The sequence below is a fragment of the Macrobrachium nipponense genome, chromosome 41 (genome assembly GCF_015104395.2).
Source record: "Macrobrachium nipponense isolate FS-2020 chromosome 41, ASM1510439v2, whole genome shotgun sequence".
Classification (NCBI taxonomy): domain Eukaryota; kingdom Metazoa; phylum Arthropoda; class Malacostraca; order Decapoda; family Palaemonidae; genus Macrobrachium; species Macrobrachium nipponense.
This window is the reverse complement of record NC_061102.1, coordinates 27,372,059-27,392,058: the sequence shown is the minus strand read 5'-3', so window position 1 is coordinate 27,392,058 and position 20,000 is coordinate 27,372,059. Positions and strand designations below refer to the sequence as shown.

At 36.6% G+C, this 20,000-nt stretch overlaps 1 protein-coding gene across 1 annotated transcript in view; it reads left to right on the top strand.

Moving 5' to 3' along the window:
* The window catches only part of LOC135212890 (lachesin-like), a 470,090-nt gene that overhangs the window by 281,422 nt on the left and 168,668 nt on the right, over positions 1-20,000 (top strand).

The following is a 20,000-nucleotide window of genomic DNA, read 5'->3' as shown; positions in this document are numbered from 1 at the left end:
CTCCACGCCCCCCTTGAATCTATGAGTAAAGTTCCTTCCCAGGTTTGAATGAAAGTAAAAATAAAAGAGAGAGAAAGAGAAGAGGCTTCGAGGGATAGGGAGGGAGGTAAATAATTACAAAACATGGGAAGCCCAACGAGTCTGAGTATAGTAGACTATGGGATTTCTCACTCTCGTTAAGACAATAACGAGAAGAATTAGAGAATTTTTTTATTTTTCCCTAGGGCTCGCGCCTCCCCTGGAAACTGCTGACGACCCCCAAGGGCGGGGGAGGCGCCCACAGTTTAAGAACCACTAGTTTATACCATTATCACGGTCGCTTTTTATGAGCATGCCAAAACTAGATCATAAAAAATATTGACCTTGCCTAACGTCTACATTCTGAATTGCTTTTAGTTCTTGTCTCATACTTAAATCCTTATTGACACTTTACTTTAAAACAATACCGAACTACTTAAACTACTTTGTGATTCAAGTGACTCAAAACGCGAATTCTGATATCCTGGTATTATACAATGACTACCTCATTCAAAGCAAAGAACTTTCTCTTTCCGAGAATATATGAGTTAGAATCATGTATAATGCATATAAAATTTACATCCTTTCCAGTACACAGCTCTGTTTTTTTTTTCACTCGTCTCAAAAATCAAATTTACCTCCACTTAGGAACGAGACAAAGTATTCAGCACGTCCTCTCTCTCCTTCACGGTGAATTTGTGTAGTTCCTCGTTGGACGAGTGTGGTTTTCGCGCTCGGCTGCCAATCCAGTGGTCCGAAGTTCGATTCTCGGCTCGACCAACGCTCGGGATCAAGAAATTTATTTCTGGTGATAGAAATTCATTTCTCGATATAATGCGGTTCGGATCCCACAATAAGATGTAGGTCCTGTTGCTAGGTGACCAACTGATTCCTAGCCATGTAAAAATATCTAATCCTTCGGGCCAGCCCTAGGAGAACTGTTAATAAGTTCCGTGGTCTGGTTAAACTAAGATATACTTAACTGGAAACAAATAATTCACTTCTCACCTTACTTCTCCTAACCAGAAATGAACTACTATTCAAACTAATGTAATACACTTTCCTGATGAGCTTAGTACTGACTGCCACGTGTGCCCAAGTAACGTATATGGTGGTTAGCCACCGAATGACCGAAGCAATTTGCATGATAAGGCATAAAATTGGTGAAAATGGGTTTCATGTTTTTAATGTTAAGTGAATCATATTTTATCATAACGGACCTAATTAGCAGAAAACTTCATTAATGACAATCTGCTGCAAACTACCAAGCACAACTTTTCTTGATCTAAAATACCTATAACTGTTTTAGATAAGTTTTGTAACGTATATCACATAAAACAATATAAAAATTATGTTATAATTATATTAAACTGCCTATTATCATATACTAGCTGACCAACCCAGCGCTTCCCAGGAAAACTGAATGATAACCAATAAAGTCTCTCTCTCTCTCTCTCTCTCCTCTCTCTCTCTCTCTCTCTCTCTTCCTGTTAGATAGTTGCTTCAGTTATATTACCCAGCATTTTTGATATTTTATATTTCACCACCTCTTACCCCCATTTTATTGGGGCTGAACTTGGACTTGAAGGGCATTGGGAGTGTATCTGTTCATCTCAGTGACCTCCAAAACTATGGATTAGGCACTAACATCCACATTTTTTTACATTATATTTTTCACTCCTTCTCACTGGCCACCCCTTCCCACCTCTTCTCACCCCCTCTTCCTATCGGGGCAGAACTTGGACTTGAAGGGCACCGGGTGTGTCACCATTCAGCGATATCAGAAACTATGGATTGGACACTAACATCACTTATTTTCTGTTATTTTTACATGTCAAGCCCTTCCCACCCCGTTTCACCCACCCTCCCTATAGGTGCTGAACTTGGACTTGAAGGGCATCGGGAGTGTCACTATCAATCTCTGTGACCTCGAAAACTATGGTTTAAACGCCAATATTTGTCGTTTTTGGTTATTTTTATGTCACCCCTTTTCACACCCCCTTCTTCCTGGGGCTGAACTTGTACTTGAAGGGCATTGGGAGTGTCACTATTTATCTCTGCAAACTCAATAACTATGGATTAGACAGTAATATCCATCATTTTCAGTTATGTTTACTTTTCACCCCTTTCCTACCTCACTCTCCGCACTCGGCTCCCTTTGGTGCTAGTGATGTCTTAACCACCCCCCCCCCCCCCCACCCCCTTTATTCTAAGTTATATGTATACCAAGTTTGGTTGAAATTGCTCAATGCATGTCAAAGTGTATGTGGCACATACACACACATACATACACATACATGCATATATTTTTATAGATATACAGATAAAATATGTGCAAAAAACATTATGAAAACATCATCTAGACCAAAGCTATTTTTCTTAAAACATTCTCAAGTACTTTAAAAACAGCATAAACAATAGCAAGTCAGAATCAGCTCCATTTTGACCGCAGCTACTTCACCTGAATACAATTAATATCAAGTAAAAGAAATGCGTCAAAGTTCCTTCGCCGCTATCGAGTTTTCTGTACAGCATATTTGCTGTATGAGCCGCGGCCCATGAAACCTACAGCTAAGGGCCGGTGGTGGCCTGTCCTATAGCGTTGTCTGACACACGAGCATGACTATCTATACCCTTAAATCAAATAAAATCTACCGAGGTTAAAGGGCTGCAATTTGGTATGTTTGATGATTGAAGGGTAGGTGATCAACAAACAAATTTGCAGCCCTCTAGCCTCAGTAGTTCTTAAGCTCTGAGGACGGACAGACAAATAGCCATCGCAATAGTTTTCTTTTACAGCAAAATAACAATTCTCAGGTTACTTCACATAGCTGTCTGAAAGATTAGTTGTAAATACTCTACCATTCACGTACTAATGTCTTGGGTGATCGCGACACATGAGCTTGATAGGCCTAAGGATTCAAATGCGGGATGAAGAGACGTGAATAACCTTTAAATCATTTTCCTCTCATGTTACCGTTAGTGAGATACAGAACGTATAATATCCTTTGTCTACTGGTCGTGTTCATATATGAAATTACCTAAACTGTCCTAGCTGTCTACCGCTATAGCCACACAGCAGACAGCTATCTCCACGAACACTAACCCGCAACACCACCATCTTATATATGTGACGTAATAAACCACACGCATGACACAAGCAATGTACACAAATTTTATGTGAATGAAACTTCTACCCATTATCCACGTTTTCATAATAAATATATGCATTAGTGTTCACCATGACGTCAGGTTTTATAAATCATTTGGCAACACAACAAAAATCCATATAATGAAGGTATACTATATAGATAATTTTTTGTCGAGAAACTATATATATATATATATATATATATATATATATATATATATATATATATATAAAGGTTTTTGCCACGAAGGAAAAAAATGAAAAAAACGAGTTGGCCGGAGTACTTTCGGTCATATTCGGACCCTTTACTGAGGCCTACAGTATGCCTCAGTAAAGGGTCCGAATAGGACCGAAAGTAACTGGCCAACTCGTTTTTTCATTTTTTTTCCTTCGTGGCAAAAATCTCATTTATACATAGCATCACGTTTTATATACTTCGTGATAAAGTTATTCATATATATATATATATATATATATATATATATATATATATATATATATATATATATCATATATATATATTATATCATATATATATACATATATAATCAAACCGATTTACAAACACAATATTCCGATTACTTATGATCCACAATTTTCCTTATAAACTGTAAGCATATTTCTAAAATAAAAATTAAAATTCCACGTTTACCACCTCAACAATAGTAACTAAAGATATCGCAGCACTGAAACGTATTGTTTACGTCCGCGCACAAACACGCAAACTGAAATAACAGCGATGACTATACGCCTGAAAGGGAGTTATGAATTTTCGCACACAAACGGACAACGCTGAAAACAAACAAACGCACTCACGATGTCAACAGAGGAAGGGAGCGAATGGAAGTCACAGAGACATCCAAAGGACGTATACAAGGGATGGAAGCGGCCTCTGAATTAATTATAAGGCGTGAGCATATTTCATGTATTTCAAAATTTACCCCTCTTTCTTTTTTCTTTTCTCTCTCTCTCTCTCTCTCTCTCTCTCTCTCTCTCTCTCTCTCTCTCTTCTCTTTTCTTTTCTTTGTTTTGCAGGTGCCATCCCGACTAAAGCAGCCTTTGCTCTTACTTAAATGTTCATAATTCTAAAAAAAAGCTGAGTAGATCTTAGTTTTACCAGACCACTGAGCTGATTAACAGCTCTCCTAGGGCTGGCCGGAAGGATTCGATATATTCACGTGGCTAGAACCAATTGGTTACCTAGCAACGGGACCTACAGCTTATTGTGGGATCCGAACCACATCGAGAAACGAATTTCTGTCACCAGAAATAAATTCTTCTGACTCCTTGTTTGCAGAGCGATGAATAGAACCCGGACCCTGAGATCGGTAGTCGAGCACGTAACCGACTCGTCCAACCAGGAACTCTAAAATGAACGAAGCGCTGTAGAATGCATAAAGAAATTTCACTGAATATGTCCCACTTTATTTACATAGTTTCAATGTTTTTAATGGAAAACTTATATAAAATAATCAAATGTCACCATCTTAGTGGATTTAAGTCACAGCAAAAAACGCCAATTACCATCATCATTATATGAAACAAAATTCCAGGTGATAAAACACTGCATTACATGTCCTCACCCTACATGTTTAATATGTCCCAAGCCGGTTTCAAATAAAAAAAAATCATTTTTCCTGTACACCTTTAAATAGAGTATAAAAGTTTTTTGGTGAAATTTGGGCGAGATGCGCATTTTCTGCCCTACTCGCGTCAAGAAATTATGACTTACAAAATGAGAAAACTTTGAGAAAGTCTTGAATCGTGGGAAGATGTAGTTTTCTCGTTCACCCTTTTTAAAATATGCTGTTTTGGCCATTTGTTCGGAAGGTGAACTTTCGTTCGTCAGTTCGGACAAAGGACTCGCGCGCGAAAGAATAGGAGATAAGAACTTAGGAAGCGATTCAATAAGGAAATCCCGAGGAAAGGAATTTTCGTCTTTTTTTCTTCGTAGGTTAAGCGCTGACGCTCTTTAACCTCGGATGTTATTTGTGCAGATGCCACAGCAGGTTACCTCGAATGCTTCTTCAAGCTTGGAGAAAACATTTATTGTTTGTATGGTGTTTTTTTACGTTGCATGGAACCAGTATGTTTATTCAGCAACGGGACCAACGGCTTTACGTGACTTCCGAACCACGTCAAGAGTGAACTTCTATCACCAGGAACACACATCTCTCACTCCTCAATGGAATGCCCGAGAATCGAACTTGCGGCCACCGAGGTGGCACGTCACCACCATACCGACCACGCCACTGAGGCGCTGAGGAGAAAACATTTATTAAATATACATAGTGAGTGTGTGCCACTTGAAGCCGCCTTTAAGAAGAGTCAACTAAATGTATTTATTGACCTTCCAATAAACATGAAAATCTATCCTCCACTAAAGCCAAAAACAAAGCTTAGTTGTCGATTCATCTGACCTTGTGTCACCACAAGTTCTTGTTCCTGGGGCAGCCCTGTAGAAAAAAAGTTGTTACTTGTAACTTTCCTAGTCCTACTGAAGTAACTGTAACGATATGAAGATGTGAGAACTTTTGCTCTACTATTTTTGGAATAGTTCTACTGACAAGATTCCAGTAGCATCCAAAGCCTTGAATCAATACGATAAGATTTAGGTGTAAGTTTTTCCTTCAAACTGTGACTAATTAGAATCATCTCTTAACCCCTTCAGTGACTCAGCCCCTACACTAAAAGTGCGTTATACTTTCTTCTGAGTGTGAGAACAAATATTCTGCTGAAATTCTACGATAACACGTAGTTCAATGCCAGAAGACATTTATTCTAAGAGAAGCTGCTACTTTACTTTCAGTTGCGTAACCATTTGCATGTCCACCATGAAAGCTGACGGGTAAGTTAGTAACACTTTGTTAATTATAATTATAAATACTTGTCAATTAAACATGACTGAATCATGGTGGAGACAGGCTGATACTGATGTCCAGGGCAGAACCTGAATTCGACAAGACTATGTATACAGCAGAGTCGATATGAAGAACTATCTCTTGATAGCCGAATAGTCAAATCGATTGGATTACTTACCTACACCAAACGTCTAGGTTCGAATGCTGCCCAAGGGAATTGAAAGCAATACGTCATAAGAGTATAATTAACACACATTCATACATACATACATACCTAAATGCTACATATATATATATATATATATATATATATATATATATATATATAATATATTATATACATACATATATGTGTGTGTGTCTGTGTGTCTGTGTGTATGTGTAGGGATGTCGCTTTATACTGTCCATTCTTGGAAGATGCAACAGTAGGATACGATGACTATCTGCCCAGTGAAGTGCTCAGCTCTCATTTACTGGGTCCGCACACTCATCCATCAGGCCACCCAACTGTCAACAGGTACTAATTTCTATTGGAGGTCGATATAAATGAGACACATGGAGGCTATATGCTTCTGACACCAACCCCTTCCCCAAAAACCCACAAAGAGAGAATATGCGTATAGTAAATAAATCTATGTATATATATATATACATATACATAGATATATGCATGCACACAACACACCACACACAAAGAAATATGTACACTAACCATGCAATTAACGCCTAACTCTCGATTCATTCGGCCATAATTGTTGGTCCTTTTTTCCACTTAAATACTTATGAAAATCCAAATAAGCAGAGAAAATTATTATTTCTCCTCTTCCACTGAATACTATGAGATCGTTTAGACTTTGGGGCCACATACAGTGCCACACTGACCATAATCACACATTTCATTAACATACACATGTCATAGTACCTAAATGGGCTCAGCATCGCCGGAATTCACGGATGCGGTAATCTAAAGCCTTTTCATCATTTATATATATATATATATATATATATATATATATATATATATATATGTATATATATATATATATATATATATATATATATATATATATATATATATATATATATATATATATATATATATATATAGCTATATATATATATATATATGTATATATATAGATATATATATATATATATATGAGAGAGAGAGAGAGAGAGAGAGAGAGAGAGAGAGAGAGAGAGAGAGAGAGAGAGACTCCTAACAGATAAGTGAATTGGTCATTCTAAAATTTCAGAAATGATATCTGTCATAAAATTTGAAACTGGTAGTTCAACAAATTAATAAAATACAATAATGAAATGGTTATTTGTATATATTTATCTATCTATCTATGTATCAAGTGTGTGTGTATATAATTTATATATATATATATAATTATATATATATATATATATATTATTTATCTATATATATAATATATATATATATATTATTATATATATATATACATATATATATATATACATATATATATATTACATATATATATATACATGAGATAGACAGACAGGTAGATAAATATACGTAAATAATCATTTCGTTACTTTTTTATTTTACTAATTTGTTGAACTGCCAATTTCAAATTGATGACAAAGTTATAATTTCTGAAATTTCGGAAAGATTCTCTCTCTCTCTCTCTCTGCTAGGCTATTAAGTGTATTTACAGAATCCTCATAAATTACGTAATATATATCAATAAAAAGTATCACCTTGAGCGTTCATCATGCAGGTAATACTGCACCGGAAGTGTCATTGAAAAAAAAACACCTTAATATATATTGTGTACGGAACAAACAAAACATCAAAACTCCAGAACTACGTATTGGTGTCAGCTTACCTCGTACACCGCTCTTTCGTAGATATCCAGAATCCACTGGTTCCCGAGGCTCTGCACACGGACGATTTTCATCTGAATCTTGTGATAATGTACCGCCAACAAGGGCGCCGAAAGGTTCTCATATCGTTACTCAGGCCAAATCGTTTGACTCTGTAAATAGGCATTATGCCTAATATTACCTATGTCGAGAGGTTTATCAACTGAAACGTTATGCTTCGTGGTCAACTACTAACAAGCTTTCCTTAAATTAGACTTCAAACGACTGTAGCCTACATGCTACAGGTCTAGTCTATGTTGAAACGGATACTAAATTGTTCTAAAAGCCTGGAGTCCAATTGAAGGACAAATTAAGAACCAAAACCTTTGCAGTAAAATTCGATCCCGAGCACGATGCTTTGGGGTGAGTTCCAATACACACTCGCACATATTTGTATGTATATATATACACCTATATAGATGTATACACACGTATATTGTACCCTGATGAGGTGTATCAAGAATACACGAAAGCGCTAGGTACTGCTGTTTTTCATTTTTCCTGCTGGCTCTTGATATACGTATATATATATAATCAAGTACATGAAATAAAGAGAGATATTACTTGTAATGCAATTTAATATTCATTTTTCATAAGACTTTCTTCGATTCAAGATATATTTCAGCCATTTTTATTAAATGTAACTCTCTCCCTTATGGCATGGGACCAATTTTTCATCGATTCACTTTCATCAATTGTTTTTTTTCTCTCTCTTACAGTATATATACGTCGGCCTGATCTACAACCCATCTCACTTTCTCCAATCTCATTCTGCCTTACATGAAGCCCATAATCAGATCATGCCATCGTTTTAATTATTATCCTGTTATTTCTCTACTGCCACAACTTTGCATGCAGAGAGCCAATGATTCATAAGATACATACCCAAAACCGCTCGGGATATCTACCTTTCTTTCACCATATTCCCCTTTTCAGGAATCTGATTTCCGTTTCAAATGTGAAAAGATACAATCCTGCGATAGCGCTTATCTCTCTCTCTCTCTCTCTTTCTCATCTGCTCTATTTCTTTATTGGTCCTCCAGCCTCAATCAGATCTTATTCACAATAGCTCGTTTTCAGTGAGTTGACATGGCGCCGAAACAAACTATAACTTCTTCAAAGAAAAAATTCCTTCAAGCTCAGCCACTAAAACACTGTTAAGTGTCTTTTTGAAAAATATATGACATTCCTCTTTAACCTTCCAATCAAGGATTTTAACACCCTTTAGCGTCAAGACTCATAAATTCATCGCCGTCTGTTTGCGTCATTTCAAATTCTCAAAGCTTGTTGCATAAGACACCAGAAACCTGACGTCTTGCAAACGATGCATTTTGGACAATTTTTCGTCTCTTATCTCCTAAGCTTCAGAACGTCATTAAATTATTCAAAAGACGATGATAGCCAATGCCATACTAACGCCATTACCGCACGTGCCGTCGTTGAAAAACATTAATTCCATGTAAATTGCTATTATCTGAAACTAGCTGGAGATTAATTTATAGGCAGGAATGTTAGACAGTGGAGGAACATTTCACAGTGTTATTATCTTTAGGCCTGATTTCAAAGTTTGCCAAATAACGAATAAATAGTCCAAGTGAAGTTAGTTCTTCCATAGTACAAGTCTCATGTTACCTTTTCAAAAACATAAAGAGATAATCTTCCAAACTGGGAGTCTGCTCTGTTTCTCCAAAGTACTTGTCCCATAAATAAATTCATATAAAAGATTAAGTAAATTGTCAGAAACACTAACACTCGCATCACTGGTTTTCATGCCCTTATTCACTGGGAAGAGAGAGAGAGAGAGAGAGAGAGCAGGAGAGAGAGAGAGAGAGGAGAGAGAGAATGTTTACACGACCTTATATACTAACTATATATATAATATATATATATATATATATATATATATATATATATATATAGAGAGAGAGAGAGAGAGAGAGAGAGAGAGAGAGAGAGAGAGAGAGAGAGAGAGAGAGAATGTTTACACGACCTTATATACTATATATATATATATATATATATATATATAATATATATATATATATATATATATATATATAGTAGAGAGAGAGAGAGAGAAGCGAGAGAGAGAGAGAGAGAGAGAGAGAGAGAGAGAGAGAATGTTTTACACGACCTTACATACTATATATATATATATATATATAGGTTGTTATAATAATATATATATATACTATATAATATAATCTATATAGAGGAACCTTTTCCCAATTCTTTTTACCATTAGACTCCATGTATGTCTTTTTAATATACATCATCGAATTTTTTTTATAACAGAAATAATTTCGTACATCTTCCAAAATGCCAAAAGAAAGAAAGGAAAAAGAAACATTGATGAAGTTCCTCTAAAAATACTGCAAAAAATAAATCTTTTTTTTTTATTCTTCCGTTTATATATGCCAGAATGAATGTCGATGTCTGGTCTTTATGTGGCTTAGAGAACTCCATTATATTTTCTCCAGTTGGGAGTTGCAGTTATGACTCTTTCTCATTTTGTACAATGCAGGAAGTGCAGTTGTTAGTGTGTGTGTTGCGACAGAGAGTACCTGACCCAATATATCAAACTGTAAAAGTGTATTCTGCTGTCTTTTATAGAATTCTCTCTCTCTCTCTCTCTCTCTCTCGTCTCTCTCTCTCTCTCTCTCTCTCTCTCTCTCTCTCTCTCTCTCATAAACAAACAAACAAACACCCACACACACACACACACACACACACACACACACACACACACACACACACACACACACACACATATATATATATATATATATATATATATATATATATATATATATATATATATATATATAGGAATGACCCATGTATGTATCAAAATCGTTATACACACCTCTTTTAACTCTAACGTACACACACACGTGAACGTATATATATACACACATGTATATGTATACTGTGTGCATTGTCTGAATATAATATTTACATGCGTGAAACACATTACATAGAAGCATATTTACATACATACCACGAGATCTAAATATGAAGTATAATCACTTCTAACACAACTGTTAATACATTCCTCATACATTTCCCATTCAACGAAGCGCGCGAATATATTTTACCGGAGACATACATCGCCTCAGCGGAAATGCATTATTGGCTTTCGCAATCTGCAAAAGGACCAATGTATAACAATAGATTATGCACAGAGACGAAGAAAGAATGAAAAACAGTAATGAGAACGAATTCAAGAGAATGATTACAGATGGACGATCCCCAGCGCATTATTGAAGGAAAGCAGAAATGCTTGCTTACGACAAAGAGGAGTCGGTTATGATCAGCGACGAAATGCAGTCTGCTGCATGATCGTTATATTTGGCAGCAGCTTTCTGTGGTTCGGCTGGAAGCTTTTAAGTAGTACAGTGATCACGCTACAATACTAGTTTGAGAAAGGGAATGTAATGAAAGAAAAGAGATATATATATATATATATATATATATATATATATATATATAATATGCATACACATACATAATATATGATATGTATATATCATAAATAAAGGTATCTGCTGAGTAAAGGACGTTGAGTCGAAAGATCTGCAGAAACCCCGTTTTTTTATTTTTCCTTCGTGGCTTATACCTTTATTTATGGATTTATCACTTTCCAAACTTTCGTGATTCAGTTATACGTATATATAACCATAAGTATATATATATACTAATTATATATTATATACTATATATATATATATATATAAATACACATATTATATAAGTATTTATCTATGTATATATGTATTTATGAATATGTCGACGTCTGCCAATGCGTCTGTCTGCCTGTGTGTGTGTGTGTGTGTGTCCACACGCGGGTAAATCAGTGGCATTTTTGTTACCACTGAGTCAATTACACGTCAAAATGGATAAAAGAGAACTAAATGAGAATCCTGAGGAAGGTTATTTTTCTTACGAAAAAAATGACCTGGTGTACATGAAGTATTTATGTAGCTGAACAAATAACAGACGATTTTTTACCTATAGACTGCCTCTACCTTGCATTAATAATTTAAATTCGGCCTCTAAAAACTAAGAGTGTCCCACAAAAACAATTTACGGAAAGAATACACATTAATAACAAACGTGAACACTTAAGAAGTGTTGAGTGGAACTACACACATGGAAATGGAATTCAGCGAAAATCTTTGCACTACTTACACTTATATGCTAATTGTAAAATGGCTGAACGCTTCACAAAACTAACAAATTAAAACGGGTCTTCCATTGCTCCCGGAATGACCAAAATTTTGAAGAGGCTTTACCAAATTTATTACCAAGTAAAATTAAAATTCATTTACACTAAACGTTGTGGAAAGAGAAATGAGACCTGGGGCTGTGAGTCCAAGCACCAATATCCTTCCGTAATGAAAACCGCAAAACTCACCTGACCCATTTCGGTTAAATGTTTGAGGCAAATAAACTACCGTAGCCTTTGACGGTTTGACGTTCGTCCGATACTTTGAACTTGTTTTATGCCCGTGGATACAGAATACGATTTGAATCTTCGCTTGGCCTAATCCATAAATTTGCATTCCGACTGTGACCCCATTACATGACTCGCGACAATTTCAACTTGGAACAAAATTGGGGTTATGCAGAATTAATCTCGATCGGAAAATGAGCGAGACGCTAATGAAGTCAGAGGGAATAATCTTGCTTATCCTTTTAAATTAGCCGGCCATCATTATTCTTTTGCGGCGAGTGTTGGGCCAGAATAATGATACTTGTGGTCTGGCGATGTTAATGCTATTTGCATTACAAATGATAGAATAGCAGAGGCGGTTTTCTCCGGCGTGGGTGGGACGCCCGTATTCATGAGGGACAGAAGAAATAAAACTTACCTACTGCATTTCACATTCCAAACCATCAGAGGCGAATGCGAAAAAAAAGACACGTTCAAAGAGTGAGAGAGAGAAGGGCGTGAAAAAAAAATCCAAAGAGTGCATAACACTCAGTATTATGATAGCGACCTATAAATGTGCAAGTGGGTGTAGACGAAGGTGTAAAAATGCATATGTATAGTTTACAGAAAGCATATATTTAAATATAAATATAATTACATACGTGTGTATATTTATTTCTGATTTCTGGAATCTAATAAATCAATATTCTTCTCAATAATGCCCATAATAGAGAGGAACTTTAATAAGCCACTAAATGTCTCTCTGGAAATTGGTGTTTCATAGGCAATATTTATTTGGGTTCATAAGGCGTTTATACTGAACCAGTTTGGATTTGTGAAAGCATTCCGTCCACTTTTTTTTAAGCAGATTTCTTGTATATTGGTTTTGACAGGAGATAGATTAATTATTTTATCTTTGATATCTGGACTTTGGATTGCAGGATTTGTCAGAAGGGGATCCTGGACAAAACCATAATGAATCTAACTATACTCTTTTTTTTTTTTTCATCTGTCCATCCGCCTGTGGTGTTTGCGTATGGTAACACTGCGGCCCGGGCTTTAGATAGTTACGTTTTGTTCAAGTTTTAGGTAAATAAAAGGATATCTGGGTGTACATTTGCAACTGAAAAGTGTTTTAATAATTTACTGTATGCGAATTACACCGTTAATATTCGAAATAGGATATTATTATAATTGTTGAATGTCAGATGAATGTAACTATCTAAAGCCCGGTACGCAGTGTTACCATACGAAACACCACAGGCGGATGGACAGATGGAAAAAAGCCGAGTATAGATTACTATATCCCCGATCAACCTGGTATTCCCAGGACCAAGAATCACAGCTAATCCATCCTCTATCTAGAACAGCCCACGAGAAATCTCCTGGGAAAAGAAACCGGAAGGAATGACTTCATAAACACAGACCGGTTCAATCTTAATCCTTTTTGGCAACACATAAGTGCCACTACAGCACACTTTCATTTTCCACCAAGAAGCCGGATAAAAAAAAAAATTCTACAAATAGCCAAAGAATATTGTCTGCAATATTTTACACAAAAATACTGACATCACCCCGTCAATCCAACTTGTCACAAACACAGACATATTTCCCTGACTTATTTGTTTAAAATGAGTTGAGCGAGTCAGCGACTCGACTCTAAAACAAAATATTTCACAACACAAGTATAACGTTTGTCAGCAAGTGCAACTTCACTGTTCGCTTTTAACTACTTAGCCTCCTTTAAGATCAAGTAAACGGTATATATAAGCCTACTCTCCAAGGCCGCAGAGGAATAAAGTATTTTCATTTTCAAAAGCAGTTGTGAAAGATTCCCAACAAGTTGAGTTGCTGAAAGGTGATTCAAGAAAGGAAATGCCGTTGGAAAGCATTAAGTTGTTCAACTTAAGATACCTACCCTCCCTCCAAGTACCATCCCTTTAAAAGCGACTCATATCAGTCCGCATACCTCCAATGTAAACGGGGTTAGCAGATTCCGAAACATCTGCCTCGCTAATCTCTTGACATCTCCATTCAGCAGGCAACCACAAAAGCCGAGCAACTATTCATGAAGCGATCTGAGACAGATAAGAGGAAGGGATCAAATGAATGCCCCCACCGCCGCCGCACCTCAACAAAACGACCTTCAGCGAACGGATATCAATCAAGAGGGAATATAAAACCTCCTTCGGTTTGAGCCTCTGCAGCAACTGCAGCTTGGAAATATTATGATCAGTTAACCTTGCTACGCCTTTTTTGACCTGAGTAGCGGTGCGTTAGTAGCTGGGAGTTAGTTAACAGCGGTGGAACACTGCCAAGGTTTATTTATATACATACGATAACCCTTAGGAGGAAAAATTCACACAATGTATATATATATATATATATATATATATATGTATATATATATATATACTATGTGTGTGTGTGTGTGTAGGTAATGAATGATGAGAAATTCCAACATACCAAAGTAGCAGTACAACTCAAACGTTAGAAAACAGCGGACAACCAAGCAAGAGTTTTAAAACTTGAATCAAGAAAGCTCTCGAAGGAAGGAAGGATGAAAGGAACCGCTACCGACACAAGGAATCTGGCGTGATACGATATTAAAAAATGTTGATTGCAAAAAGACATTTTTTTCTCTTGTAGAATAACCAACTCTTCAATATTATTAGCTGTGGTTTGCACTTTTATTCACCGAAATACTTATTAGTAATTGGAAGAAAAAACTCAGTTTATAGTTGCTACCTACGTCACGAATAATATTCAGTATCTCATTTCTTCAAAACTTCCGAACGTCGAGCATCTATATAATCATCAAAATAAATTAATTAATTAATTTAAAAATTTAAAAAAATAAAAAAAAACGAACGTCAGGGAATTTTATTCAAGGCGATTTTCAAATACAGTATTATTCTTGTTGTTACGTAACGTTAATTAAATACAACATAATGATCAACATACATATCGTGAAAAATGGTATACAAGTAATGATATATACTACAGTAGATTCACATCAACCGTGCATTTGATGTCTAGGCCAGTCCCTTACGACGCTCCTGATTGGCTGTTGATAAGCCACTCACAGGGCTGGAAGCTCTCAGTCTCTTTCGAGAGTTCACATGGGTAGGTGCCGTGTTCCATCTCTCCTGAGGGATACTTCTTTCAAAAGTATCCGTCAAGAGATGTGGAGCTTACATACTGCCTATGTGAACTCTCGAGAGAGACTGAGATTCCAGTCCTGTGAGTGGCTTATCAACAGCCAATCAGGAGCGTCGTAAAGGACTGGCTTAGACACCAAATGCACGGTTGATGTGAATCTACTATAGTACATCATTTACTCAACATCTAAATAGAGCATCCAGGGAAACCGTCACATGACATTATACCATAGAGAAGGATTAACTTCCTTACAAACGGGTTCATTGATTAACAAAGATTAATCCCTTTGCTGGAAGTAATCTCCATCTTCGCCGGGAACCACAACCGCCCGGACCAGGATTTGGAACAACTCGCGACCCCAAAAGTTTGCTAACTTACATGCAAGACTTGAATAGCAGGAATTGCGGAGAAAACTAGAAAAAGAAAAGCACTGGGGGCGAGTGGAAAGGTAATGGGAAAAAAGGAAGGGAAAAAATAGACACAAAATGAGATGTAATTATTGCCTGGGTGCATGTGCATCTGACTGAGTGAGACAGACTGAGAGACAGACAAGAGAAGGTATAGAATAATGGGTAGGGAATAAAGAGCAATGACTAATGAAGAGTGACAAAGCGGCAATTACTAAGAGACAGAGACAGAAGAGCTGGAGGGTGAGGGGAAGGGCAAAGAGAGAGAGAGAGAGAGAGAGAAAGAGAGAGAGAGAGAGAGAAGAGAGAACATTTCAAAAATAGATTTAAGTCTCAAGAACTTCAATCCCTCAATAAAAGCTAACTGAAAATGAAACAATTGCAAAAAAAAAATTCCTCATTAATTCCCTACACCTCGAAAGACTACACAGACTGACGAACACCACTAAAAAATATTTCCCAAAACATTCTACATATATATTATATTTATAATTTTCACACCAACACCCGTACGTTAAAAATGCATCGCCACCTGATAATCTTAAAATCAATACCCTACTTACCCGTGTACTGTAATCATTCGCTAATCCAGGTATGGCCGAGGTCATCGGAAACAGTCGAAGGCGCTCAAGAAATCAGAAGGCAGCAGCAGCATGATGGCGCCTTTGGGGGGAAAAGCCAACCGATTCACTTAGCACGACTTCCACGAGAACCGCCTTCCCCCGGCCCTGAATTTCAGAAAGGACATGCCTAACTTTTAAATTGGAACTTGCGATTTGCTGAAATGTCTTTTACGATCAAAGTTTATCTCTTTTTGAAGTTTACAGCTATGAACCTTAGTCAGACTCGGAAGAAACACAGACGTATGATGTTATGACGACAAAACTTTGCATAGTTAAGATTCCCAAGTACAGCATTCGAAAAAATTCTTTGCAGGGGCTCGTGCAGAAAAAAGGATATGTATCGATATCTGGGTTGAAGCGTCAATTTGGATATGCACTGAGCAATACTTCCGTAGAACCCTATATCATAAATTCTAGATAGCAAGTAGGCGCACACTGCTAATAATTTGGTCCTTACCACGTCCGCCAAATCTTATTTTAATAATAAGAAAAAATTATACCAAGAATTCTCGCACCCTCCTGAGACGATAAAAGAAAGAAGACAAAATCGCCACATTAAATTTACATATAATTTACTTACATTGACTAAAGATTACATCAACAATTAAATAGACCATACGCTTGGCCTTCGTTTTATTCGTTTTTGAAAATGATCTTTCCTCGCTATTATTAAATATACCAGAAAAATTAACATTTACCATGATTAGGATTGTTAATAGCTTCTTTCCTGGCCTCTCCGTACATGAAAATTCTTACAATCACAAAGTTTTCTTTTCTACTAAGTTTTGGCAAATGAATAAACACATAACCCGTCGTTTTCACCCTTTCCTTAGTATTCCATAATCAAAGACTGGATATTCTCTGTCTCGGGTGTCCTCTGTTTCGTAATACTGATTAGAGTACGAATACCCGTAACGTTTACTGTTTCTAGTCAATGATTATGTAGTCGACGAATTTCAGAACAGTTTGTGTTTCTCTCCAGTAATAAGGAAAAATAACAACACCAAAATACACCAAAATACTAATAGTCACAATAAAAATAATGAAAACGTGGATGATGATAATGACATTTGAATAAGGGGTCACAGCTGCGATTGTAATGGCGATGCTAACACGAGTAAATACTAGATAGAAGGAAAATTCCTCCCAACACTATGGACCTGTCTTATTGTCATGCAGAACACACCCAAAAACGAACAGCTCTTAAAGCAAACATAACGGAAACGGGCGGCTATCGTACGCATAGCAAAACCCCACATTCATTCCTATTACATAATGTAGCATACCATAAAAAATACAACTGATATACAGGGCAGCAGCCAAAGTCCTTTCCACTGACAATTACACTAACAGTAGTTTCATGTTTTGCATTTTACTCACTTATTGGCAAGCAACGTTTGTACAACTACCAACGTGCACGTATATATGTGTGTGTGTGTGTGTGTGTGTGTGTGTGTGTGGTGTGTGTCATCACATTATCACATCACCGTGATTCACATACACTCATTAAGCTTAATGCGTATATATATATATATATATATATATATATATATATATATATATATATATATAATATATATATATATATATAAAGTTTGTGTGTACGTATGCCTCTCCCTCCAACAAAACAGGTGGTTCCAGAATGTGTAAGGTCTTAGCCCCTTGCCTTCTCTAAAACAGATTGAGACTATCACAAGTAAAACAGCCACCACGTACCTACGTAGTTCACCACTCAGTCTACAGCATTACCAAGATCTAGATAGTTTATCTAGACCTTGAGCATTACCACAGGTATTAATAGAACGCGCACGAATCATTCTGCCTTGTCGGAAATGAAAGTGTAGATGGCGCTGGCTTCTGAAAAGCGGCTCCTCTGCTATAGTAGATTCACATCGACCGTGCATTTGATGTCTAGACCAGTCCCTTACGACGCTCCTGATTGGCTGGTGATAAGCCAATCACAGGGCTGGACACTCAGTCTCTCTCGAGAGTTCACATAGGCAGGATGTATGTTCCACCTCTCCTGAAAGACGTATACCTCAGGAGAAGTGGAACATAGATCCTACCCATGTGAACTCTCAAGAGAGGCTGAGAGTTTCCAGCCCTGTGATTGGCTTATTAACAGCCAATCAGGAGCATCGTAAGGGACGGGCCTAGACATCAAATGCACGGTTGATGTGAATCTACTATAGTAATTAAGGAACATTTCTTAATTTGGGACGCAATGCGTATATCAACCCCTTGATGTATGTGGTTGCAATAACTTTAAAATATAACAATAAAAATAGAGATTTATCAGCCAGTTGAAGGCATTTCCTCCTCCAACAGGTTAACACAACACGCGCCATTACACACTCCTCCCTACGGAGGATTTTATTTATGCAAACAACACCGAGTTTGTCACAATTCACTCTCAAGAGCAACACTGTACTTCAGAAATCCATATTAAAGCTTCATTGTTACAGTATATGCAAATATGAGAAAAAAAAAATTGTTTCCCAATATAAGACCCAAAATTATGAAATAACAAAGCCAAGAAAACCTTGTCTTCCGTAAAGAATTATTATAACTATTATGAGTGATTAATTAAAATGACAGGATATTTCTCAAGAAAATAATACATAGAGCAAAGAAATCTAACCAATTAAGTACATGCAACGCTGATTGAAATAACACTTGCCTATACACTAAGCATTACATCCAAAACAAAACAAACCTCTGTTTACTTCGCAAACGAAAATGTTCATCAAGGACTTGACAAACTAAGCTCTTTGGAACAAAAAGATATTTTTCATATTAAAACAACAAGGGATCCAAAACATTTAATCCCCGAATCACTGCAGTGCAACGTAAATACCATTTCTCATGAGCTCATGTCCAGCTGCCACTATTCTTGACCTTAGTAGAGCTGCCTGGGTGCTTATTACCAAATGCCCAGTGACGACCATGATCCACTATCTTATCTTATACACGAATATTTAATCTTTCACCTAATACTTATTTTTTGAGCAGAGATAAACAGAGGGAAGAAGTCTGACAAAATATTTAAAATTATGCAAAAACACGAACACTGTTTATATCTGTTTATATCACTGTCCCAACAAAAAGTAACTGCATAAACTCGGATTATTAGCACCAAGCAATGTGAGTCCTAAAAATATAAGTTTTGAAGAGTTGATGTTCAGGGTGCTTGTGAAACTGAGAGGCAAAACATTACTTCAACGGTGCTATTATAGTATTAGGAATTTTCACTGTAATTTCCCAAAAACATATAGTGGTTTTATTTACATCATAACACATAGTGGATGTGATATGAAATGTTTAGATCAAACCTGAAAAAGGTCTGTGCTCACATATTTTTTTTTTATATGATGTGGCTGCCCAACAGGGAGGTTTCTGTAGCTCAAAATAACATAGGCTGAAATAATACCTAAAGTAAGTACGTTC